This window comes from Mustela nigripes, chromosome 12 (genome assembly GCF_022355385.1).
Source record: "Mustela nigripes isolate SB6536 chromosome 12, MUSNIG.SB6536, whole genome shotgun sequence".
NCBI classification, from domain to species: Eukaryota; Metazoa; Chordata; class Mammalia; order Carnivora; family Mustelidae; genus Mustela; species Mustela nigripes.
The window spans coordinates 62998526-63025303 of record NC_081568.1 but is presented as its reverse complement, the minus strand read 5'-3'; positions in this window follow the sequence as shown (position 1 = coordinate 63025303).

Here is a 26778-nt window from a genome sequence, read left to right as displayed (position 1 = left end):
CCCAAAAATGTCTGCTCACACTGCCTTCTCTCTCTCATTTTTGAAGATTTCTTTCCTCTGGGAAAAGAATTCTCAGTTGACAGCTTTTTATTTTTGTTTTTTATTTTTTATTTTTTTGTCTTTTATCTCTTTAAAGATACCATTCTATTGTCTTTTGGCTTGCATAGCTTTGATGAAAAGTTTGCTGTAATTCTTGTCCTTTATACTATCTACATAGCATTTTTTTTCTTTTGCTGCCTTTGAGATTTTCTTTGTCTTTAGTTTTGAGCCCTTTCTTTCTTTCTTTCTTTTTTAAAAGATTTTATTTATTTATTTGACAGTGAGAGAGTGAGCACAAGCAGGGGGAGCAGGAGAGGGAGAAGCAGGCTCCCCACTGAACAGGGAGCCTGATGTGGGGCTTGATCCAGGGACCCTGGGATCATGACCTGAGCTGAAGGCAGATACCACCCGGTGCCCCTTGAGCAGTTTCAATATGATGTGCATAGGTATTTGGGGGGAGTTGGCTGGAGACAAAGAGCTGAGAAGCACATGATGAAATTAAACATATAATTTGCTATGGTCTCAATATTTTTGTGCTTCCTCTCCCTCTATCCTCCATTCATATGTTGAAATCCTTATCTCCCACGTGATGGGACTAGATAAGGCCATTGGGAGGTGATTGGGTCATGAAAGCAGAGCCCTCATGAGTAGGAATCAATCCCTTATAAAAGAGGCCCCAGAGAAAACCTTCATTCCTTCTGCCATGTAAGCACATGGTGAGAAGTAGGTAGTCTCCAACCTGAGGGAGGGCTCTCACCAGAATCTGTCCATGTTGGCACCATGACCCAGGACCTCCCAGCCTCCAGACTGTGAAAAATACCTTTCTGTTGTTTATGGACTTCCTCATCTGTGGTGCTCTGTTATAGCAGTCCTTCTGACACAGACAGAATTACCATATGATCCGGCAATCCCACTTCCGGGTATGTACCCCAAAGAAACAAATGAATACACATGACACAATCTGTTCACAACTGGCAAAGAAACATAATGGAAGGCGAGTCCAAACAGCTGTGTTTAGGCTGTTACCCTCCTTGGCACGTGGTGTTGTGTCAGTAAAACTTATAAGGTGACATTTCAGAATCACCATTTTTAGTCATTAACAAGCCATTGAAATTCTCTTTCTCATGCCCTCCACGATCCAATCACCACAGAGAATAGGTCAGAGTTGCTTGTGGGAATGCGGCTTCAGCACTATGTTTTCTCTTTGTCGAGCAACAAAAGAGGGACCTTCACTTAATAGCGGGAGTCTGCCAAAGGCCACTTTGCCAGGAACTGACTAAATTCTTTCTTTGGGTTGGGTCAAACCCTGATGATGCCATAGAGCCCTGTGAAAGGACAATACCCTGTTCCTTCTCTCATGCTTCATCCAGCCCAGAATGCACCACTGGCTGAACCCAGGGCTGTCTACATGATGCTTGAGGTCAGAGCCCAGGAGGGTCCTTGTCAAAACTCCAGCTTCAGAGAGGATCCAGGCCTGGGTGGGGCAGGTGACCTGACGTGGACAAAGCCACTTGCCTGCAGCAGGACATAGGTAGGTGTTGAGACTGAGACTGAGGGCCTCGGTACTGTGTGCCAGGAGCAGGGGTGAAGTGACACAGTGAGCTGGCCTTTACAAATACTTAAATCAGACAAGGAAAAAGGTGCCACCTTCAAGACACTTGAGATTTTACCAGCACTTGGATCTTTCCAGAAAGCCACTCCCAAAATGAAGGGGCAGCAGGCAGTGGGGATCGTTCCGGGGGAAGGGAGGGATATAAATTATTTAGAACTTGGCTTGTGTGAAAGAGACACTTACTACAAATCAAGGACTAGAGAAGGGACATTCTCCTCTACTCAGTGAGCAAAGAGCTTGGAATCCATTAACCACACATACCAGAATTTTCCCACCAAGGTGTACCCTTTCAGCTTCCCGTTCCACCTTCTTTTGCAAGGAAAATCTCCAGGAGGTGGTAATGCCTTCAGCTCGTCTTAGTTCCTAACCAGCCTCTAACATCTCAACAATCATTTTGTCTTCAAAACACTTCCACTTTCATCATTGCATTTGACCTTCACCACAATAATGGAGGCTGCCATGGTTTGGATCCAGCACTTTTCACAACATTATGCCCCATCTTAAAAATATCTCTGTAAGGTCAATACGGTGGCTACCTTCACTTTACAAACAAGGAGACTGAGACTCAGCACTAGGGCCACTCGCTCAGTCTGACCCAGAGGGTGCCCGGCAGAGCAGCAATGCAGGCTTGGGCCAGTCCATATGCCGAGGCTCTGCTTTGCTGCCTATCCCTGCTGTCCCTTAAACTGAGCTCTATGGACCCCAGGGCACCTGCTGTCATCTTTTGAGGGTCCTGGGCTGGACCTTAAATTTTGAGGTTCTTAAATTTAAATTTTGAGGTTCATAAATTTTGAGTTTTCATTTTGGTGATGAGTTGCTTAAGATGGACATAATGTAAATTAAGGTGGGAGCTGGCTTTCCAAGTCACTGGGGTGACCAACATAGAGGGAGAGGCAGCTGTGGGATTCCAGTGCCTGCATTTGCTTTGGGATATAGAATGCGTTGACTCCAAGGGGCTTCATAGTCCAAAGCCCAACATCACTTTGGACTTTGGAATTTGGACTGTGAAGCCCCTTGGACATTCGAGGACCAAATGATGGACATTCGAGGACCAAACAATACCATGACCTGCCTGTGAAGAGAATTGCGGTGATATAGAGAGAATGGTGTGATGACTGTGATGCTCCAGACGGCTCACACAGCCGAGCATATGGATCCCTGAGCCATGGCAATCAGAGCCCCATCCAAGATCACCGCAGCAAAGCGACAGAATCCGCCACCTGAAATTAGAAGAGTTAATTTAACCTGTATCAAGATTTATGGCTTTATTTGTATTCCATTGCAAACCGTATTTTTAGAACTCCATAGTACTCTAAGAAAAAGGTGTTTGATGATATGGTTAATTTCATGGGCCCTGTCATGAGAATGGACAGCTGGGCTCGGGTCCAAGAAGAATGCCTTACAACTGTTGCCCTCAGCGTTCACATGAGATAGACAATGGGTCTTGCTCTCCACCATGGTTTTGCTGATGAAGGGGTTGGGTGACAAGAGAGAAGTGGTTCTCCAATATCATATGCCTCATCAGGGTTCAAACTGGGACCAGAATCCCAAGTCTTCCAAAGGAGTGAAATAAATAGAGACAAGTAGCAAACCAGTGGTCGGTTGGCCAAATTTCGTGCTCATCCTACAATGTATTAAAAAATTAAGATATTTCACATGAATGTGTTCTGGCTTCTCTGGGAAAATCAGGAGATCTAGTAAAGAGGGGCCACATTTCTTACATGATAATCGCTCGCCAGAGCTTGGAGCCGCCATTATGTCAAGTCCCTAGGGAATCCTGTTAACAGGGACACATTGCCCTCTATTTGTGTTTCTCAGAATACTGTACAAAATGTACTGTACTGTACATTGCTTAGAAAGATTTTGAGGTGAAAGTTCCCTATGATACATGGGGTGGGGAGTGGGGGAACCGGGAGGCAGGAAACGGGACCAGTGACCTTCCCTCCTCCCTCAGGGCCCTGGGAGGGGGCATGGGCACCCACACCTTTTCAAAAGTAACACAGACCCTGGTCAGATTGGGAAGAGGAGAAAGGTAGCTCCTCTCCATCCCACACTCAGGCTTCTGCCCCCCATCTCCCACCCCCGGGCTGAAGAGACAGCACCAGCAGGTCGCTCCAGACTCCTTCCACTATCCTGCTTGGGTAGGGACTATTCAGCTGGCCTTGAGTGGGACCTGAGACTGGTCCAGAGATTTACTGTGGTCTCTTTTACTTCCAACCTCCACTTTTAAAGATCTCTGATTAGTCTAGGCCCATCCAGGTAATCCAGGATAATCTCCATATTTTAAAGTGATATGGCTAGCACCCTTAACGCCATTCGAAACCTTAATTCTGCTTTGCTGTGTAACCAAATGTAGTCATAGATTCTGGAGATTGGAAGTGGACATCTTTGAAGAGCGTTATTCTGCCTGCCACAGTCAATAAGTATGCATCCTTGTTGCTGTTATTATTCAAGTCAGGTTAATTTCACTTTTTTATGCTGCCCAAAGCATCGATCAAAGTGTCAAAGTCCTTAAAACCCAGTTTCTCCAGCAGGTCGTAATGTCAACTTGGACCCTAATTTGTTTTTCTCAGCTCAAACAGTCACCAGCTGCTGTCCCGTAGTTTTCCACAGACTGACATGTGCCTTCTTGGTCCCGAAAGGTTCCACAAAGCTAGTGAGCTCCAGTCAAAGCCATTACCAACTCAGCAGGTCTCAGACCATCAAGAAGGTCAAGGGTGAACATCTGATTTTAAAGTCAGAGCTAAAAACAAGACAGAGCCAGGACAAAGAGCATTTTTCTGAGCAGAAAGATCACCTCTTCCTTCCTTTGAAAGCTGGAGCTGGTCTTGGCCAAGAGAGGAGGCACATAGCCTGGGTTAGTTAACGGAGGTACATAATCGGTTACTGAGAAGGGCCGTAACTGAGACCACGTGGGCTCCAGCAAGAAGTACACACAGTGACGGTGGTACCTCACCTGTCGGAGCCTCTTCTTTTCATCTAATCAGAGACAAAGTGCAACGGTATTGACAAGAATTGTGATGACCTCGAGTACATGGAGTTCTGGAAGAAATCTTGGAAACTGAGCAATAACATAAGGAAACTGTCTTGGGTTTAGGATTCTGTCTTTTTTTTTTTCTTTCTTTCTTTTCACTTGTGTTGCTCAAATTCTAGATTACAAGCCAGGAATCTAGAGAATCTTTTTCTCTTTGCAATTCTCCTAAATTCATGTATCTAACACCTGTTTACTGAGAACCTACAATAGGTTATTGAGGTAACCGTGGGAAACAACACTCACATAAGAAAATTCTACGAAAACAAGGTGACTGCAGGTGGCAGCTTTGGGCACTGAAGGCTAAAGAGCATGATGGAGAGGGAGGCGTTTGGGAGGCTCTTGGGGACGGAGACATGTGGGCTGAGATGGGAGTGATGGGCAGGGGTGGGCTGGGAAGAACAGAAGGGCCAGAATTTCAGACACAGGGAAAAGCAAATATAAGGGCTGGGAAGAGAATCAGAACGTAGCCCAAAGACAGGAGCGAGGTCTTTCCCTCGCTCACTGTGGAACTGGACCATGGCACGGCCTCCCTAACTGTCCCCTTCTCCCCACAGGCTCTTGGCTCTTCTTTTCTTAGAGGAAAGAGAAGGAGCAAGGGTCCAAGAGAACCCAAGTTTCTACTCAGGCTTCTTCAGTGATAAGCCTTGTGACTCGAGGAGAGGGCTTAACTCCCCAAGGTGTCAGTTTCCCCATCTGCAGAATGGGTATAAGCCCCCCATTCTGCAAGGACTTTGGGACGCCACCAGTACCTGGTGGTACTGACTCGGCCCTGGGTAGTTCCCACTGAAGTCAGATTCTGTGTGCGCAAGAAGAGGTGGGTGTGATCGGTTTCTCTCAGTGGCTGCTCTGGGAGCAGGCCCACTGTCCCCAGCAGAAGATCCCTACCCCTGCCTCATTCCCAGTCTCTGCTCGTGCCCCCACCTCACCCCTTTAGCCCGGTCCCAATTCCCAATCCCAGTCTCTCACTCATTCCTGACTCACCTGCATTTTTTTTTTAAAGATTTGTTCATTTATTTTAGAGAGAAGGGGGCATGCGAGTGAGGGGGAGGGACACAGGGAGAGGGAGAGAAATCCTCAAGCAGACCCCATGCTGAGCACAGAGCCCGACGTGGGGCTCGATCTCACAACCCTAAGATCATGATCTGAATTGGAAGCAAGCATTGGACACTCAACCATCTGAGCCACCAGGCACCCCTCATACTTGGATTCTGCTGCCTTGGCTCCAACTTTCTTCCCAGACTAAGGAAGCCCTCACAGGGCTTCCCAGACAGCCCTGCTGTGACACGCCTTCGTAAGCTGAGTTATAACACAGCATCTGATTTTCTAAGCTTGAATAATCAGTTCAGCCCAGGTCCTGTTGGTGGGAGAAAGGGGGATTACTGAAGGCTTGAGGCTGTGAATGGGTACAGCAGTGGGACGGGGGGGCGTGGGGGGGTGTCCTTCCATGGGTGTGGACAGCCAGGAAACACCACTGCATGAAGGCAGCCAGCATGAGGTCGAATGACCTTGGCAGTGAGCACTAGGAACGGAGGAATCTCAGCTCTCCCAGCCAGGAAGGTATCATTCCAACATCATGTTGCACTGACTCGGTGAACTTGGATGGAGGGCAGGTTCAGGCTCTCTCATCGGCCCAGTCACATCCTTACAAGCAAACCAGCTTTTATGAAGCCATGACGTGATGATGATATAAGTATTTATGAAGGAAAGCAAATTTCCACTTTCTGAATTACAGAGCTTTTTTTTTTCAAGAAAACCTACCAAAGCAAACCTCTCTAATTACCTTATGTGGTTTACATGATTCCCAGGACCTGTACAGCTAATGGAGGGTCAGCCCGCTCTGTTCAAAGGGAATTATAAGGTGACTACAGGATTTATAGTTTAAAAAACCTTTCTCCTGGCAGATTCACAGGTATAAACTTCCAACTATAAAATACACAGTGGACAAAAAGTACAGCGTAGGGAATATAGCCAACAATATTGTAACAACATGGCGTGAGGACAGAGAGTAACTAGACTTATCATGGAGGTCATTGCATAATGTATAAAATTGTCAAGTCCCTATGTTGTGCACCTGAAACTAATATATATTGTACGTCAACTATATTTCAATTAAATAAATTCTCCCAGCACTTTGATATGGCATAGCGTATGCAAGGTGATTAAAACACGAACATGAAGGCTACTTAACAACACTGATACTGAACGAGATGAAACTGAAAACATCGAGTTAATGTTTTACTCTATTAAATTGACCCAGAAATGCTTTTTAGTAAATGATGGTCAATGCCGGTGACGTTATGGTGACGCTTCCCCAGTCATGCCTGACTGCTGCCCCAGAAAACAAGTATGACTTTTGGGAAGCAATTGAATAGTACCCCTCCAGGGTATAAAATGTTCCCATTCTTTTGCTTAGTAGGAACGTCTGAGTGATCTTCACTAAAGGAACAATAATCCCTCAGTATTTGTGGATGCTTACTACAGTGTAATCAGAATGGATAAACTTGGAAACAAGATAAATGCCCAACCATGGCTGCGTGATTCAATAAACTACGATAAATCAACGTTATGTAGTCAAGAAAAGAGGGTAATTGTGAGGAATGTGTAGAAACAAGGAAGTGTATTTATGATAAAATGTTCACGAGCGAGCTGCAGAAGATACACCATGGAATGTTCTCTACAATCACATCTGCGTGCATTTGAGCAGAGGGGATCCCAGCGATGAAAAAACAGCGGGGTCAGCTTTGTGCAAGACTTTTCTAAAAAATCACAGTTGCCTTTAATATGTTCACACTGTGTTTAGAGCGAAAATAAAAGAAATTGTTGAACTTGTATGTATTAACGCTGAGATGGTTTTAGAGTTTTTCCTCCCGGTGAAGTGTGTCTTTTGTGGCTGGCTTAATCAGCCTTCTGGGCCCCCACAGGAGTGGCTAAGCTTATATTATTCCTTTATCTACCTAAGTGTCCTGGGATAAAAGCCCCAAACTTTCAACACAGCGCCATGGGGGACAGGGCTTGCACCGGTGAATTCAGTAAAACTCAGTGGTGTAATGACTCATCGTTGCCCTAAATCAAAGTGATTTTTCTAAATGAGGCAGTTGTAAACCTAATCCATGCTTTTTGATCCTAGCCAGGCTAGGGGCAGGATAGATGAGCCTTAAAAAATAAAATTAATGAGTTCAGTAAGGATTATGTGCTTGCTTACTGTGCACTCCTGTGTTAAACCATTTAGCACAGGGAAGAAACACCCAGATTCTGGAGTCCATGAACCTGGGTTTGACGCCAGACTGGCCTCCTACCAGCTCTGTGGCTTTTCTTTGATAGGTTACTCAACCACTCTGGGCTCTATTATTCATGAATATTCTGTTCCATGTCCGGCATGATGGTGGGCACTGGGGGTACACTGGGTGGTGTTGGGGGTTAGACAAGATCCTTGCCCTCCAGGGATTGGCAGTCTCTGTGACTCACAGACACAAAACAAAGAAAAAGTACAAACCAAATAATTACTTCTGGCAATAAGTTGTATAAAAGAAATCAATGGGGGTGGACAGAAGCTAGCATAGAGTTCCTGCTTCAAGTAGGATGTTCTGGAAACTTCTCTTCAAGATAGTGTCATTAAGTTAAGATCTTAAGGGTAAGAAGAATCCAGTCTTTAGAGTAGCCTGGGGAAGAGAGTTCTGGGCATTAGGAGAGAAGCTGGGCATTGGGAAAACACCCATCTGTAGGTCTGTTGTGGGGCCAATATTCCCAAACCTGTTGGCAAAGTTTCTTGCTTGGGGCCCCTCAGGTAACAGCAGCCACTACTGTCACCCCTGTTGTGGGCCCATGCATGACGTCAAGGAGGGACACGCTGCTCCAGGTAAGAAGAGGTGTGGGTCTGCTGTTTACAAGCAGTTACTAGCAGAACACATTTGGCATGTCCTTCACTCTCGAACCTCAGTTTCCCTATCCACAAGAGGATGTCAGATGTGCAGTGTGTGACGCAGGGTACTCCATAAATAACCATGATGATGACAGCCGTGACAGTAATGATGCTGGCGGAGATGCTAAGACCACGTAACAGCTCTAAGTGACATTAACCAATAGGGAAGAAGAAGCACTCCTTCTGTGGTTATTCACATTGGTACCTGCAGGTCCTGGCTGTTGCCCAGCATGGAAAAGGTCCTTGTACCTCCAGGGGCGCAAACCCAACACAGCTAAGGTTGTCTGGGGATCTGGACACAAAGGACAAAAATGGGAAAATGTATCTAGGCTGTCCCAGAATATCTCCTGCACACCTCTCTTCATCCCAGCATTTCCTTTCTGCAACAAGCACCTCCCCGTGCAACTTCTACATCTCTCTGGCACGTCTGCCTTGACTCCTGCCCCATGACTACACTCTCTGGCCACAGAGGAGAGGTTAAGCATCTGAAGATGGACAGTCAAGATATTTTCTGTCCCCTGTACAGACTTTGATAAGAACAAAACCTCCTTTGTGTTCTCCAGAAGGAATCCACTTGCTTCAAAAACACCACTGGAGATTTCATAGTGGAAACAGAAAAGATTATGTACCCCACCAAACTCTTTGTAGAGATCCCTGTTTGCAGGCTTCCTGCCCAAACACTGCAAGGGGCTCTCGCTTACCCACCAGCCACCAGCTCAGCTGACGCAGGGCTTCCCTGCTCCCTGACACCTCCCTGTTCTCATGCAGCCTGTCTTGACCTGTTCACCTGCACCCATTGATGAAGTGAAGCAGCAGGGGCTCCCCCAGGCATTCTCCTTGGGGAGCACGGGGATGAGGGTAGCGCTGCTTCCTTGTCAGGCCACTTATTTATCAAATGGTTCCTTGAGAACCTTTGTCCAATGTTTGTTCCTTCAGAATCATTAGATTGGCAAAATTGGGACAATTTGCTTCGAATATGAAGGAAAAGCATACACCTAGTATCTGGTAAGTAAATTGAAATACGTATCTATGTATATGTCTATGTATTAGATATATTTTGTGTCTACATATCTGTGTGTATATTTCTGTGTATCTGTATTCGTGTGTCTAATATGTCAGGATAAAGAGAGGGGACCAATGATGATGAAGGCAGAGTTTTCACTGAAAAGGGAAAAGCCTCTGGTTGGATGACATGAATTCGTGATGACTTCATCCCATACAAAAAGGGTAAGTGGGTTTTGCTCACAGTTGAAAATAAGCTTAACAGGAATACCAAACAAGCCCCAGCAGCTAACACGTCTGTCATCCTTCATCTGGAGAAGGGTCATTGCTGCTGGTCTCTTACAGTTACCTTTCCTCTGAACCCAGCAAGGATGACGTCAAGGACAAAGTAAGATTTCTGAGTCATCAGCAGCAGGGAAGGGCTCGGTGGCCTGATGGGAAAATATTCCTCTCTTGGCTGACCTCTGAAATTATACTTCTAACTCGGGTGCCAAAGTCATACGGGTCACCTTCAGGCAGAGGGTCCTTGAAGCTTATTCAAGGAACTGGCTAAAGGGCTACAATGAGACAAAGGGTTGGAAGAGAAGTCCCAGTTGAGGTGTCTGCTCCACTCAGGAGAGAAAATTCGGTGATTGGGTCATAAATGTACAGTGAGTCCCCATCAGTCTATCCCTAGTGCTTAAGACTGTCACAGGAGTAAATTATGATGTATTCACACTGATCACTTGACTGTAATTAAAAGCCTTCTATGTGCTCCCTGAATAGTCAAGCACCTTGCAAATAAATGCTGGGCTCTGTTCTGGGCTCCAGAGAGACAAAGTAACTTATTTTCTAGTGGGGAGACAAGAGTAATACAATAAGCCAATGAATACATATTAGGGTTTTTCTTGGGTGGCCCCAGTTTACACATGTTATTCCAAAGAAATGACCAATAGCACCCTCTTTTGCTTTCAGTGGTATTGGTTTGGAAGATAAATTACATGGTCACCCCACTGATAATTCAAGGAGGCCAAGAGTTGGATATCTCAAAATGGTGACCGTGGCAGCTGCCATTGAAGTGAAATGCTGGGGGAGAAAATCTGGGTGGAGGAGGTTGAAGAAAGAATGGGCAAGGACGTAGTGGGGACTGTGAGTGTGGACAATTCTTTTAAAGGGCTTTGCTCTAGGGGTGCCTGGGTGGCTCAGTGGGTTAAAGCCTCTGCCTTCAGCTCAGGTCATGATCCCAAGGTTCTGGGATCGAGCCCAGCATTGGGCTCTCTGCTCAGCAGGGAGCTTGCTTCTCTTTCTCTCTCGATGCCTGCCTCTCTGCCTACTTGTGATCTCTGTCTGTCAAATTAAAAAAAAAAAAAAGCGTGTGTGGGGGGGGGGGGGGGAGCGTTGCTTTGAAGGGAACAGAAAAATAGTGCAAAAAAATGGAACCCAAAAATGGGGGATGGTGAGAGAGGTTGTTTTAGTTATGGAATAAATACTAGTATGTTTGTATGTTCCTGGGACAGATCGAGGGAGAAGGGAAACTTTGATAATACAATGAAGGAGTGGAGGCTGGAGAGCCATCCTTGAAAAAGAGAGAGGAGAGGAGAGCTAGTGTGAATATGGAGGGAATATTAGGGATCAGAGTGAGCACAAATCATCTGTTGTATGAGGAAGAAAAAGGATGGATGGATGGATGATGGACGGATGGGTGGGTAGGCAGGCAGATAGAAGGTAGATCGATAGATAGATACATACACACATATATACATAGCCACATAGGTTCAAGATAAGATAGGCACAGATTCACATGGTTAACCACACATCATGGTGGATGTTGGTAGTTTTCTTCATATTGCTCCCATTTTCTCAGCAAAATAAGAGTCAAGACCTTCTTTGGTGAGGAAGCAGTGTTAGAGACTTGAAGAGGGGAAGGTATGACATGGACATCTGGGAGAGCAGGAGAGTAAACAGACCCGGGAAAGATACAGAGATCATCTGACATCTCACATGACTGCTTGAGAGGGGCAAGAGGTGAACTTACGGAAGGATGTCGTAGATCTCGGTAATGACAACAGGGTATGACTGTGGGAGTGAGCAAGTAAGGTGGTCCAGGGCACAAAACCATGAGTAATGAGTGAGTAAGAGACTAAGGGGCTAGGGTATTGGAAGGATGGTCTGATTGTCTAATAGACCATACTACCAATGCCCCATGTAGGTCTTAGGATACTTAGGGGAACAGGACAAATTCCCTGCCTAGGAGCAGATCACAGTCTGATGGGAAAATGAGGCACATAAAGAAATGATGATAGTATGACGTGTAGGTGATATATTCTGAGTTCTCATTAAAAAGTGGGGCATTGGGCAGTACAAGACAACAGCCTGCTTGGCAAGTCAGCCAGAGCCCAACACCATGTATGGTCTACATCTCTCATCCCAGGACTCATGCAGCCCTTGTGCACATCTGACCTGAAGCCCCAGCTGAAGGGTGGGTTAGAAAGCACATACGGGAAAGATCTTTTCCCATTAAAGGCACTCAATACATATTTGTTTATAACAAGGCAGAAAAGAAGGAGGACAGATGTTTCCCTGGAAGAACCATTCAAATTTGAAAATAAAATGTGGGGAGTAGGGCAAAAGAGGCAATCCAAGTACTTTGGAGAAGTTGAAGCTGGGCAATCGAGTGGACAACGCCATATCGGTGTGATTCCGACATGCCAAGAGTTGAAGTATTGAAGTTCCGTATGTGAACTGATGGTTTGTTGGTGGATCCAACAACTGAAAAACAGACCCACCTCAAAATGCCTGAGCTAAGGGCTATGTGCAGTTTACTTAACTGTGGCTCCCATAAACAGAAATGGCCCTGGGGACAAAGGTCGTAGCCTTAAAAAAAAAAAAACACACAAAAACTGTAAGTTTTTAAGCTGGTTTACATACAGACAGAAAGATATCCATCAAGCTTTGTTAAAAAGCACTAAAAGTAGATTTTCCTGACAACCCTTCTGGCCGTGGAGTCTCTAGAGAGAAATGATTCTGTCTGAAAAAACAGCTTTCTCTGTGATTTCTCAAATGGATGGTCAGAGGGCAACGGAGGACTTAATGAACTTCGGTTTTATCAAGTGAAGACTGCCCAGGTGTCTTGGGCTAAGAAACAATAGGAAAAGGAAATTGCTTCGAAAAATAAGCTTAGGGCAGAAGGGAGAAAAAGCATCCGGAGATCTGGAGTTTGGAAAGGAGCATAAAGAATCAAACAAAGTTTCTGAAAACCTTTTCTCTGCAGAGACTCGTCATAACTTAGACACAGAGTAGAATTGACAGGAAGGGTTGATAGGACCTTATGATATCATCAGATGATATAGTCAGCTAGTATTCCATCTCCCTAAGCTTTCAGATATTTCCCTCCATGGTACAGCAAGAAAGTTTATCCTTCCTGACTTCATTTAATTTGGACTATCTTTGAGTTCATCTTGCAGTCACCCAACAAGGAAACCGTGACAGTCATTCCTAGCACCTTGCATTAAAACACCGCATTTGCCATCCCTGCCTAGTTGGCCATTATCTGTCCATTCAGGCTGATCCAACTTCACATTCTTCCATCTTGACCGTACACGGGTTCCTCAGGGTTCCGTCCACATAACTTGGCAAAATCATGCCCATCTTTTCATATGTATCACACCTCATTCCAGATCATACTTTGTACCTCATCTTTTGGGGTTCTGCTAGAATATGAGGCTAGTTATAGATCTGGAAACAAGCAGACGTGTTGGTGGTAGGCCCTAAGGAGGAGCAGCAGTGTCCTTCCTATAAGGATGCTAGTTAGCACAGGATGGAGTGGAAGAGCTGCTTCTACCAGCAAAAGAAGGCTCTCCATGGGATTAAAGGATCCATGGTCCCCAGCTTCATTGGAATCTGTCCATATGTCCCCTGACCTCACAAATGGGACCCTATAGGATTGAGAATTCAATGTGCATCCTAGATCACTCACAGGGCTAAACTTCAGATTTGTTTTCCAGAAACTTTGGCCTTGGGGGTTCAGGATAAAAGGGTCGCTTTCAGGAAAGTCATAGAACTTTGTCTTGAGATATTAGATGGTTGCTCTAAAGGCCTTTCTTCTCTTATTCCATGCCTCGGGCTCTCTTGGGGATCCCGTGGTGGGACGGGGATAATTGGCAGGCAAGAAGCTGCTGTTCTAATTTCCCAACAACTTGTATTTACTTCTAACAAGTGTGGTTTCATGGTCAATTCTCAGCATAGATAAAGTCAACCGATTTATCAAATCAGTGAACCAACAGCCTGTAGGTGGTGAGTCCCAGGCTGGGAGGTCCCAGCCTAGAGCTGTTGAGCCTTCCCAGCCCAGGCTCCAAATATGCGAGAGAAGAAGGACCCAGTGTGTCCCCCATTCTAAGGACCTTGGACAGTAACCTCCCGAGGCTATCCAAGCCAGAACAGTAGAATGGAGCTGCTCCTGAATTCCTGATCTTGAGGACCCAGAGGTTGTGAATGATGCTTGTTCTAGATCACTGTGTTTCTGATGTTGGTAGGGAAAAGCTTTCTGGAGTCTACTGCTGGGGAATCCTTTTGGTTTGGGGAATACAGAGGGAATCTAAGGTTATGCAGTTCGTGCAAGGCCATGAAGCTAATGGGATCTGAACCCTGCCCCCAACTCTTAAGCTCATGGCCTTGAACCATGTTCAATGTTATGCATCACACCTGCTCTCTGCATGATCTGACCATTAGTCTTCACCGGATTCATCAGTCCCCTGAATGACAAGGCCGTACAGATGTTTTGCAAACAAGCACATATTCTAAGGAAATCCCAGGATAAGCTGCTGAGGATATCCATTATAACATAGGTTAAGTCAGAGCAAGTTAAATTTCTTTAAAAAAAATAATAAATCCATACAACCATGGGAAAGGTCTTACTTAGGGAAAGAAAAAGGAACTAAGAATGTTGACTACTCCTGTCTTAATAAATAGAGGCTGTGGGTTAAAGATCTCTATGGAGTCGATACCCACGCCTGAAACGATTTCATTATCGAGAAGTTCTTGTAATATTTATGAGGTATTGACATTGTGGAGTTCTCTCAATATTTCTGATGAGGTAAGCCTCACACTTTTCATCAGGCGCTTTGACATTGAATAGGACCAGATGAGACTGGGCTTTGACGCAATTCTTTTAAAGATAATTTTGTTTGGTTGCCACGTAATCGATCAGGTGTTGAGCGAGAAGGCGTTGCTGGGCTCTCATGAGAATATGAGTATTCATCCAGAAGTTTTTGGGTTGGGGGTGGTGACTGCCTCAGTCACGCATGCCTATCTGATACCAGAGAGGACAACAGGATCCTTTCATGCCGTAGAGATCTGTGTCTCTATTGAAGGCTCCATTCAAAGGATGAAAATGTGCAAATCATGGGAGACGAAGCAGGGAAAAAATATGAATTTAAGCCCCAAGGACCTACAATTAGGCTGATAATGCCTTTCATTATCGTAATTCTACATTAATCTGCCTTCCGTGCTGTGGGTAATAGTGTTTCTCTCTGGGGTCAGCAGGGTTGGGCTTTCCATGGGGACTTGCTTACTCTGGACAGAAACTCGGCTGCATGGAGGAGAGAAACGTTCCTGTTTTGACAGAATGATCAATGACACTGACGGAGATGGAGGCTTTTCTTTTTTTCTTTTTTTTTTTTTTAAAGATTTTATTTATTTATTTGACAGAGAGAGATCACAAGTAAGCAGAGAGGCAGGCAGAGAGAGAGAGGAGGAAGCAGGCTCCCTGCTGAGCAGACAGCCCGATGTGGGATTCGATCCCAGGACCCTGAGATCATGACCTGAGCCGAAGGCAGTGGTGGCTTAACCCACTGAGCCACCCAGGCACCCGATGGAGGCTTTTCAATAGAGGGAGGATGGAAAGTCTCCATTTGCAGGCTTCCTTCATGCCCTCCATGTGCCGGAATGGGGAGGAGCCTTGCCCCCACATTTCCCGGAGTCTCACGCTGAGAGAACATGAGTGTATGCTTGTCCTCTCTGTGCAGATACTCCACATTAGCCTTCTATATATCCTATGGGAAACAGACACCCCTTGGCATCGGGTAAAATTAGTATCATTTCTTGGATAGGCAGTTTGCCAAACTGTAACAACATCAAAAGGCATGAACCCTCAGAATCCAGCTCTTCCACTTTTAGGAATTTCTTCTAGATGTAGACTCATACGTGTAAACAAACACGCAGACACACGAATGCCTGGGGCAGGCTTCACCGTCACAGTCCTTTCCCTTCAGGGATGGATGCCTCATCTCTTTTCCTAGATTATATGCATTGCACGCCGCGTGACTTTTCCGCTGTGTCTAACAGAGAGTGGATGGGTCTACACAGCAACGTGTCAGTACATGAAGAGTAATAAGCTTGTGCTAGGGTGGGAACCGGGTTCAAGCTCCAGCTCCAGTCCCAGAGAGCTGCGGTGTGACCGGAGTCAGTCAAGGCTTTAAACCTCTCCAGCGCTGAGGGCTCTGATTAGGAAACAAGGAGGCGTGCTGGGTACCACAGAGGTACCCCCCACCCCAGCCCCAGCCCTAGTCTTCTGTAATTCACTAGAACAGTGCTTTATCCCGGGACAGCGTGGTCTATGGGCAGCTGCTGTGTTCTCAGCACAACACCCATAGATTTCTGCTCAAATAAATGAAATAATCCTAACTCGATGGAGTCTTTTCCTGAGAGCCGCTAAGTGAGCTGTCAGAGCCTGGGCTGTAATTTGGGAGTTTCACGCCTGTCACCTTGCAAAGCCGCCAACTTTTCTCTTTCCTGTTCTTCCATATCTTGTGTTTCTTTGTTGTGTGCAGGTGCCCGAGGCTGGAGGGGCAGAAGTGTAATAAAAGAGGAAGGTAACAGAGGAGCCAGAGAGACAGAAGAAATTCTACGACTGTTCCATGCTGAGTGCAGGCAACTGAGGTATAATCGAAATAAAACTCACCGCCACAGCGCAGGGCCTGGTGAACACAGGGCAGGGGCTGGGCTCCCATGGGTGCCGGCTCCCCACGAGGGCTCTCCCTAGCTGAGTTGGTTTGCCATTCCACCTGGCTGCTTCGCCTGCCTGTTCCTGGGAAATCTGGAGACTTCCGAGACATAGAGCAACCGGCGGAGGGCACATAAATAGGAAACCAACGAAGAGAAAGTGGGTGTTCTGTTCCGGCTCATTTGCATTTGTGCCTAACTTGATGATTTTGACCAAAGGATTTGTTTCTGGTCCAGTTGAAACAAATCAGGGTTTCCATCTGCGGCTCACGGGCGAGGGTCAAGAGAAGCTGGTGCTAGTTTCAACTTGCCTTTGAACCATTTTGGAATGGGGAGAGTGTTCAGTAGTGGGTGGGCCATCCCGTAGGGGAGCCTGGAGCACAGGCGAGTGTCAGAAATAGGATCTCCTACCCTGACGTCACTGTGAGCCTGCAAGGGCTCAGCCACAGGTAGCTGATCACTCCTGTCTTTCTGGAATCACTCGCTGAGTTGGATTTAATGGCACCATTGGGCTTTGGGTAAGGCTCACTGTTTCTTCCTTCACTTAGCATTTTGTCTCTGTAGACCTTTTTTATTTAATCTATTATTTAGAATGTTTTCTTTTTTTTAAAATTTTTTTATTTTTTATAAACATAGAATATATTTTTATCCCCAGGGGTACAGGTCTGTGAATCACCAGGTTTACACACTTCACAGCACTCACCATAGCACATACCCTCCTCAATGTCCATAACCCCACCCCCTAAACCCCCCTCCCCCCAGTTTGTTTTGTGAGATTAAGAGTTACTTATGGTTTGTCTCCCTTCCAATCCCATCTTGTTTCATTTATTCTTCTCCTACCCACTTAACCACCCATGTGGCATCTCCACTTCCTCATATCAGGGAGATCATATGATAGTTGTTTTTCTCTGATTGACTTATTTCGCTAAGCATGATACCCTCTAGTTCCATCCACGTTGTCGCAAATGGCAAGATTTCATTTCTTTTAATGGCTGCATAGAATTCCATTGTGTATATATACCACATCTTCTTTATCCATAGAATGTTTTCTTTTAATAGAATACATTTTAATCTCACCAACACTGAGTAGCATTGTAATGACTGTCACCAAAATTCGAGAAATAGTATCATTGAACAGAAATGGAATGCTGTAATTTGGTCTTTGGAGTTGAAACCAGAGAGTATACATTTAACTTGCTAACCTTGTGAAGAATGGTGAGCACGAAGGTGACCCTTATTTGAAGAAATAACACTCCCAGCATTAACCAACAATAAACTTCTTCAATGAAATATTTATTTTGAGTGCTTTCAATGGAATATTTCCGATCAGGCAGAAAAAAGAAAGTCCATCCAAGTTGACTCTTCGATGGTCTCTCTGACAGCCGCTTACACCAAAGCATTCAAATGTTCCGGATCATTCCCACTAGTCAGCAAGTACAATCGGGAATTACGGTTTCCCGCCCAGGACGATGTGACGGAGTCTGGGTTTTGTGGAGATCCCCCTGGGCCTGGATGGAGCGTTGATGGGGAGGAAAGACAGGAGCAGGCAGACTAGTTGGAGGTTGTGGAAAAATCCAGGCATTAAGCCACCAAGACAGAATTGTGACAGTGATGATGATTCAGGGCCAAGATGAGAGCAAAGTGGTTGGAGTGCTCCTTCTTGGTTGTACAAGCGCAGGACTGCTGGCCTCTTGAAATACTGGGTTTCAGGTTCCCTTGCCTCATAGCCACGAGGAAACACTGACCTTCAGAAGCCCTGTGTGCCAAAGCTAAGGGCCTTGGGGTATTGTGTTCATTATTACTGACTTTCTTGCACTCAGGAATGCAGAGGGTGAAATGAAAGCAGGGCCGTGGGTTCAAATCCTGGCTCTACTATCACCCCCTCTTACAGTCTCCCCTTTTGGTCATCCACATATGTCAAATAACCAAAGGTTCTGTCCACCTCAGGGCTGCTCCAAGCTTAGTGGAGGCGGAAGCCCAGGGCCTTGGTCATAACAGAAACCCTCTCGGTGACACTTGTCTCTTGAGTTTGATGTCTATTTCTTTTGAAAGATCACAAGGCCAATGGAATCTCTTTCCTGACCCACTAAGCTGTGAGTTCCTAGCCTGTAACTCCCACTACTCCTTCCCCACCTTTTTTTTAAAGGGTTGGCCTCAGCTGTCTTATTAAATATGGAAAACATCTGTGCTTGGGGTTTTAGCAAAAATCCCCACATCTGGAAAATATTGGTCAAGAGTCTAATTAACTATGTCAATGACAAATTGTTCTCACAGGAAGTATTTAGGACGAGGAGATAATTGGGATTTAATGCCCTTGGCCTCTGTCTTTGCCTTCTTGTTTACGTACGCCAGCAGGGGTGGGGGAGGCAGACCCCCACACTGACCCTGCCATGCTGGTGCAGGAAAGCCAGGCCTACGGATCAGGGGACTGCCCTAAAGCCACACAGCAGTGCTCCCTTGTTGGAACCTCTGTCCACTCCACTCGGGGCTGACATTTCCTGCCAGGCCCATATGCTGTTTGAAGATATAGCTCCGTGGAGAATATTTTGTTTTTCTTTCTTGGGCTTTTTACCTCCACCCTTCACAGATTCCCCGGACCCCAGAGGAAATGGAGTCCCTGCCTCTCTCTCACCCCCAGCGGGATAGTATCAACTTCTGAGATAATGAAGCATAATGTACTTTCACCACTGTGCCACCTGCTCTCATGGGAGGAAATTTCTCATCAATAGAGGGCTTTAAGGGCCCTTTCCAAGCCCATGAAGCTTCAGAAACACCCTGCATCTCCTCATCCCTGACCCCCTTGGCCTCGGCAAAGGTCCGGACCCAAGATGGCTCCCCAGTCTCTGACAGGGAAACCACCTTGGACAGCAGGCAAAGGCCTCGCTTCAGCCTCGTCAACCAGGAGCAAGACGGCAAACTAGAGAAAAACAAGCAAATACTAGCGACTTAACATTTTAAAGCCCCTTTCTGGCCTGGGACGTTGAAGGCTCCTTCCTTCAGGCACCTTCAGGCCTCTTGTGTCTTCAAGTCCACTCCCGAGCGGGGTCCATCAGCTCTCTCTTGCCCATTGCCTCCGGCTTCCACACCCATCACTGAAGTCTTTCCCATCATCCTCTCTTGCCTGGACAATGGCAATGTCTTCCTCAATGGTCTCCTGGCTGCCACCCTGGCCCATTTCTGTCCATTCTTTCCATGGCATCCAGGGTGCTCACTGCTAATGGAAATCAAATAATGTCACTGCCTTTGTTGGCCTCCCATCACAAGGAGAATGCCTCAGTCCCTGGCTCAGTCTCAGGCTTGCCCCATCCAGCCGGTGCCCCCTCTGCCCTTCATAGCTCTTACCACTATCTAAAGTCACTTTCCACAGTCATTTGCTTGTCTGTGAATCTCCAAAGCTCTGTGACTGTAGCAAGTTTGTCTCATTATGATGACACAAGCAAGGCTTCAGGAGCTCCAGAGTAAAGGAGACAGTCACTCTGGAGTGCCAGGATTTGTCCTGTGTGGCCCCAAGCATCAGTGTCTCCTTAAGTTTTGCGCCCTAGCTGCCTCACGTGCCTCACTCAATTCCCAGCCCAGTTCCCAGGGCCATATAAATGCTGACATTCTCTAAGGTTAAAGGTCAAATGAATGGATTCGACATTCTCCATGGATGTAAAATTCACCCAACTTCCAAATTCTGTCCAATACACTCAGAGCCGCCCCCACTCTCCAATCCCACTGCCATTGCCTAGCCCAGACCATCATCTCCCCCAGTGACCCCTGCCCTCCCCCACCTAAGGTCCTTCTGCATCCAGTTGCTCCTCCTCCGGCCCCTGCTGTTGCCTGTTCCTGCAGGCTCCTCCCTCCCAGCTGGTCCTCCCAAGAGCTTGTCACTCTGTCTTCCACACTGTCAAAGGAATTCATCGTATCTGTATCCAAAATGCAGGTTTCATCACATCAACCCCCTGCTGAAAATGCTGGCAAGGTTCCCATCGCCGGTGCCTAGAGTCCAAACTCCACAGGCTGCCATGCGTAAGGCCCAGCATGATCCAAGCCATGTCAGTCTCTCTGCCTCTGTCTCTCTCCCCATCTTGCCCTAACTCTGAGCTCCTGACACTCTAGCCTTCTTTAAGCTCTGGGCACCTGCTTGGCCATTCAAGCAGGGATGGCTTCCTCTGGGAAATCTGTAGTTATCTGTGAGGTCCCCATCGAAGACCACCTTGTCTGTGAAGCCCTTCCAAGGAGAGTTAATTTCCTCTGCTCTGGGCTCCTGCTGATGGGCAATTCTTCGGAGTCTTAGAGTTGACTTATACTCCTTTGGCGTTTCTATAAGCTCTTACCTTCAGCCAATAATACCGAGCTCCTTGGGCGCATCCCTCCCCTCTGGGAGCCTGGGAGGGAGAGAGACAGAACAATTCATGAGCAGCAGTACAAGGAAGGTGAACATTAGAACCCACAGTTCTGTTTTTGCGTTGACCTCTCCCACATTTCCTTTAAGGCAGCGTTCGCCAAGGGTTGGGGGAGCAGAGGGCACAAGGCGGCCACGCACAGAGGAGCTCCCATTAGCGGTGCTGACTTGGCTGGAAGGCTGATTTTCACCTCCACTTAGTCCCAATCATGGTAATCACAACCAGGCCAAGGTACAGGAGACTGGGCTGCCGCACACACTGCCAACGCCCCTTTCTAACAAAGGGCAGTCCGTAAGTTCCACACCTTTTCTGGGTAGCAGAATCGGGCTTAAATCAGAAAATCTTGCATGGCTTCTCTTCTCTTTCTTTTTCTATTATCTTTAACTTATGACAGGTGATAGGTTTTCCATTTAGACAAGTAAATAAAGAAATGTTTTTTAAATACACCTTTAAGGGGAAACGTGTGAGCCAGGTTAAAGAAACATATGAAGTGACTAGTAGTTCGGGTGGTTTCCAGACGTGGCAAAAATTAGGAAGTAGCAAAAGATCCTTGCTTACTTCCCTTAGCTGAGGATTTCTAGGGGCAGCTGTCCAGCCTCCCTGCAGATAGGAGGAGCCCTGTGGACAAATTAGCATGGGGTTGGTACACACGGCTTCCAGACTGGCCCTTGAAGGCTCAGAGGGGATGCCTAGGCCCTCATCTCCCAGGTCAAATGGCCACACACAGGGCAGCCTTGGAGTCCTTGGGAGACGCTGGGACCTTTATTTGACTGGATCTCTGAATGAGCTCAGGACCGGGGACTCTCCATTCCCGCCCCAACAGTTATGAAACTTCATATGATAGGAGAATAAATTTCCACTGAGCTAAGACACTAAGATTTCAGGCTGCCTCTTCACAGTAGCTAGCATTATTAAGACCAAAGTCTGAGAAACAGAGTTGGACAGGAGGGGTCCAGGAATCGAGGAAAGCTAGATTTTTAAATATCTGCCGCATGAATGATGTTTCTCAAACCAGACCCTGTCTGTTCTCTCCTTCCTTCCTTCTTCTCTTCTTTCTCCTCTCCTCTCCTTTCTTTTCTTTTCTCCCTCCTCCTTCCTTCTTTCTTTCTTTCCTTCTTTCTTCCTTCCTGTATCCAGTGAAACTCTGAAAATTCCAAAGAGCCCCCCAGAACAGAGATGTTCTAGATTTTCTTTCTTCCTTCCTTTCTTCTGTCTCTTTTCCACTTCCTTCATTTATTCCTTTCTTTCTTTTTTCAGCAACAGGGTGATGTATTTGGATAAAAGCCACCACAGATCCCCAAAATACAGGCCCAAGCCGAGGAAAGAGCAGGATTGCCACGTGGCTCAAGCTGAGGCCTCACGTTTGGGCTTTGACATGATCACCCAGGTAGTTTACACATAGAACACTGGCGGATCTGTGTGTGTGTTAAAAACATCAATTTATTGCAAAAAAGGAAGAAAAACATCAACTTGTTATATACAGTGAAAATATAACAAACATTCTGTGTAACGATCCGCATGCAGAGTGCATGGGAACTGGTCTGAATATTTCACACACAGCACAGGACAGCTATGGGGATGGCGACTGCATGTTTGGTTCTGATTCGATTCAATTAATTTGCCCCGGCAGTTCTGGATGTCGTGTCTTTGCTCTATCAAATTTACAGATGGCTTCACAGGCTGCCTAATTCCTGCAGAATTCACGGGCCAGTCTTCCTCTCTCAAACCGCTCCTGGGATGCGGCTCATTGAGCGCCCTCTAGTGGCCATGCTCCGGTCTGCGTTCCTCTGATAAGACCATGTTGGGTCAGACAGGCTTCAGAACAGATGCCTTTCTTCATTTCTTCCCGTGGCGCTCCCCCCACCCCCCCAACACCCCCACGCCCCCCACCACCACCCTCCACCCTCCACCACCCCCTCCACACCCACCCCTCAGCCCCTGGGGTGTCTCCTGAAGCCTGGCCTCCCCTCACAGCCTTGATGGTTGATGATGTCCCAACCAAATCCCCATGATCCCTTGCAAATGTCACCGGCTTTGCCCCATTCTCACTCCCGGAAGACACCGTGTTGTTCCATGCTTCTGGGCCACGGTCAACATTCTGCAGTGGCACAAAGTCCTGCCCTTAACCTGAGGAAAGAAGACAAGCATCATCTGAAGGCCCACCACAGGCCAGGCGTGGGGCACACAGCGGAATCATCACAATATCAGGCGTGAGGTCAGAGTTGTTCCCAAGTGCACTGAGGAGCAAACTCAAGCCCAGGGAGCTGGAATTACTGAAGGTCACCCAATGAGGAAAAACAGTGACAAAATAAGTCAGCCTCAGCTGCCCTCCTAGATCTTTCTCCCTGATCATCTCAGGATGATGTGTTAAGGGAAAAGGGACAGAAACCACGTGGACCGAGCCCAGTTCAGACGAGGCTGAACAAGAGAGCCACCGTGGTAAAGACCATTTTCTGGCCTCAAGGTCCTAACATTGGCAGGCAGGAGACCGACAGTTTGAACACTCATAAAGAGAGAGTCACGAGGCCCAGTCACGGCACAGAAGAGGGCATTCTATGTCAGGGAAGGCCTTCTTGGCAGGGAGGCCGTGGACGAGGGAATGCGGTAAGCAATGCCCTACCCAGTGAGTAAGTTGAAAACAGTGCTAAGTTGTGCTTCCTCAGACTCTGCTAGGCAGGGTGCTCTGTGCACTGCGTTATATAATTCTCACAAACCCTTTCTGGAAGGGTGCAGTTGTGAACCCCCATGGCATAGGCAAAGACCTTGAAGAACACAGAGGTAAAATGATCTTCCCAGGGACACATGTTTTGTCTGTGGTAAAACCAAAATTTGAGATAGACTCACTGCCTGTAGTGCCATGACTTTGAGCCCCTGGACTTGGGCCTCAGCAGAGGAGGACGGTAGAGAGAGGTGGTCATGGGAGCCCTGAGTTTGATAGGATTTTAACCTTGATCTGAATATATTTGCAGAGTTGTGGAGGATTTAGAGTAAAGAAATGCTAACAGACTTCATTTTATAAAGATGGATGGGAGAGGTGGTCTGAAGAAAGGAAACCAATAGGAAGCAGGTTGCAATCATTCAGTTCAAAGAACAGGGAACGCTGGAATGTGCTGATTTGGAGAAGCTGCTGAGACACTCAAGTGGGCAGATCAGACAGGCTACTGGGTGTGTGAGTCCAGAGTTAGGAAAAGAGGTGGGGTGGGTAATAAAGATTTGGGAGTTGTCAGAATGCAAATTCATGCCAAGACTGTGGGTAGGATGCCTCCAGGAGAATCAAGTTGAGAGGTGGGGAGAAGGACAGAGCAGGTAGATGGGGGATCTGGCAGCTGTGGAGAATGCCAAGGAGCAGCGAGCCAGAGGCGTCGGGGGGCTGCCGAGCCAAAGGACTCCAAGCTTCCAGAGGGAAGGAACAGGCTGCACAATGCCTCCTTGGGTCAGGACCCATGGGGACAGAAGGTGTCTATGCTCCTTCCCTCTGATCCTGAGTTTAAGATTGAAAGGAGATTCAGGGAAGTTGTGTTTGGTTCCCAGCAACTCACCCACCATGAATTTCAAAATCTCTCTCCATCTGGAACGCAGAAAATGATTTGCAGTCCTCAGACAGTTACAAGGGCACTGGGTTTTGCCAAGTCACATTATTTGACAGAAATGGGCCGTGAAATGCCTGCTAATTGCTACAAGATTTAACAGGGAGAGAAGGGCCTGAGCAGGAGGAACCTTGTCAGACTCTCATGTAGGGAGGGGGGAGCCAGGCGGTAACAAGACGTAATGGGCCCGCTTCTCTGAGCTCTGAATTACCAGGATCATTTTGTCCCACTGAAAGAAGGATGAAGCTTTTAAAAATGGGCAATTATGACATATTTTTTCATTGTTGTCGAGAAAGCTAAACCCCAATTATCCCAGCTATTTTGGAGGGCTTTTCAAAAGGCACTCATGCCATTGTTGAGCTCATGATCTCCCCAGGCTCCAGGGAGAGGTTTATCTGCTGTAATAATCCCGGTTGATCCCCTCTCGCCATACCTGACAAGTCCTTGCAGTGCTTTCCCCTCATGTCCTGCTTCTGCCCCGGAGCTGGACCACAGGGCCCTTGAACCAATCAAAGCAAAGAGTTTCCAAATAACCAGCCATGCTTCTGCCCCGTCTGTAAAGGTATTGGAAGTGTTTATAGTCTTACCACACACTCCTCATTCTCTGATCTTCCAGAAGCCCTTCCTTGAATCATGTCATTCCCCTAATCTAAAACCTTCAGTAACTCCTACTGCTTAACAAATTTGGCCCAAAGACTATTTCCTCTGGAATTTGATCCCCAAACTTCTTGTGCTTTCTCATATTTTCCCCCTTCCATCATTCATGTGCTCATTGATTCATTCAACACACATATGGAGCAAGTTGTTGGTGCTGAGCACTGTAACAGGTGCTGGAGGGGTAGGGGAGATGGTCAAGAAGGAAAGAAGTCCTAAGATATTTGGGAGGCTTTGTTGAGTGAGGGTAAAGGACTTTGGACATGGAGATGCACTCTCTGCCCCAGGGTTTGCACAGGGAAGGCTGGCAGTGGGGGACTGTGCCAGGTGACAACACTTAGACTGAGTGTTGAAGAAAGTAGTCATAGACTGGAGACATATTTAGGTGGCAGTCACAGGAGACTATGGAGAAATGAAGATGATGCTCAGACTTCAAGTTTGGACAGTTGTGTAGAAAGTGGTGCAGTTTCTAGGAGAGGAACGCAGGAGAAAAAACGGATTTGACACCTAGGGGAATGAGCTTCTCTGGGGACTCACGGACCGTGGCAAGCCTGTGGATAGCCAAGAGGAGTAGCTGGTGGGTCGTTGTGGATGGAATCTGGAGCACAGTGGGGGGTCAGGGCTGGAAAGAGAGAGACATGGGAGCAGCAGTCTCAGAGATGGGCATCATAGCCCTGGGGATGAACGAGACCACATGGGGAGATCGTTCTGGATGAACAGCTGAGGGGTAAGCCAGCCATCAAGGGGCCATGTGGAGGAAGATCATACTGCAGAGGAAAAGCCAGCTCACTTACGAGCCCTCTGCCTTGAAAGTGCACACCTGTGCTTTCTCCAGGGGGGAGAGGCACTGAGAAGTGCTGAGGAGGGGCTGAGCGGCCTTAGAAAATGGGGGCAGGATTTGCAGCCACAGTCGTTCTAACTTCCATGATGCTTCTTCCCCTCTCTTTCATAACACAGAAGCAGCTGGTTGTTATCACGAGTTTCTAGGAGGGAATCTCTATGTCTTCAGAGTTTTCTGAGTGATAGGAGTGTCTTTCTTATGTTCCTCAGATCACACCTGCACTTGTGCTGAAGAGATGATGCGTGGTGAGCCCTGGGTGGTTTATGCTAATGAGAGGACCACAGGATAGGGCTGGCCACATCCCAGAGACCATCTACATGAGGAGAGGCTGCTTCTGCCCCGGAGCACATGATATCAGCCTGACCTCGGGGGAGAAGAGGGAAGCTGCAGATTGAGTCTTATGGCCAAGGATTAAATCCATCATGCCTGTGTCATGGGACCCCAATAAAATCTATGGACACTGAGGCTTAGGCAAGCTTCCTTGTTTGGCAATATCCCGAGTGTTCTCATGCGTTGATGGGCTGGGAGGGTAACGCCTCCTGACTCCCCAGGGAGAGGACAGAAGCTTCACACTTGGGGCCCTTCCAGACTTGGCTTTGTATGTCTCTTCCTTCAGCTGGTTCTGATTTATATTCTTTATAATAAAACTGTAATCATAAATACAGCACTTTTATGAGCTCTGAGTCATCTAGTGAATTACCAAACTTGAGGGAGTAGTGGAAAC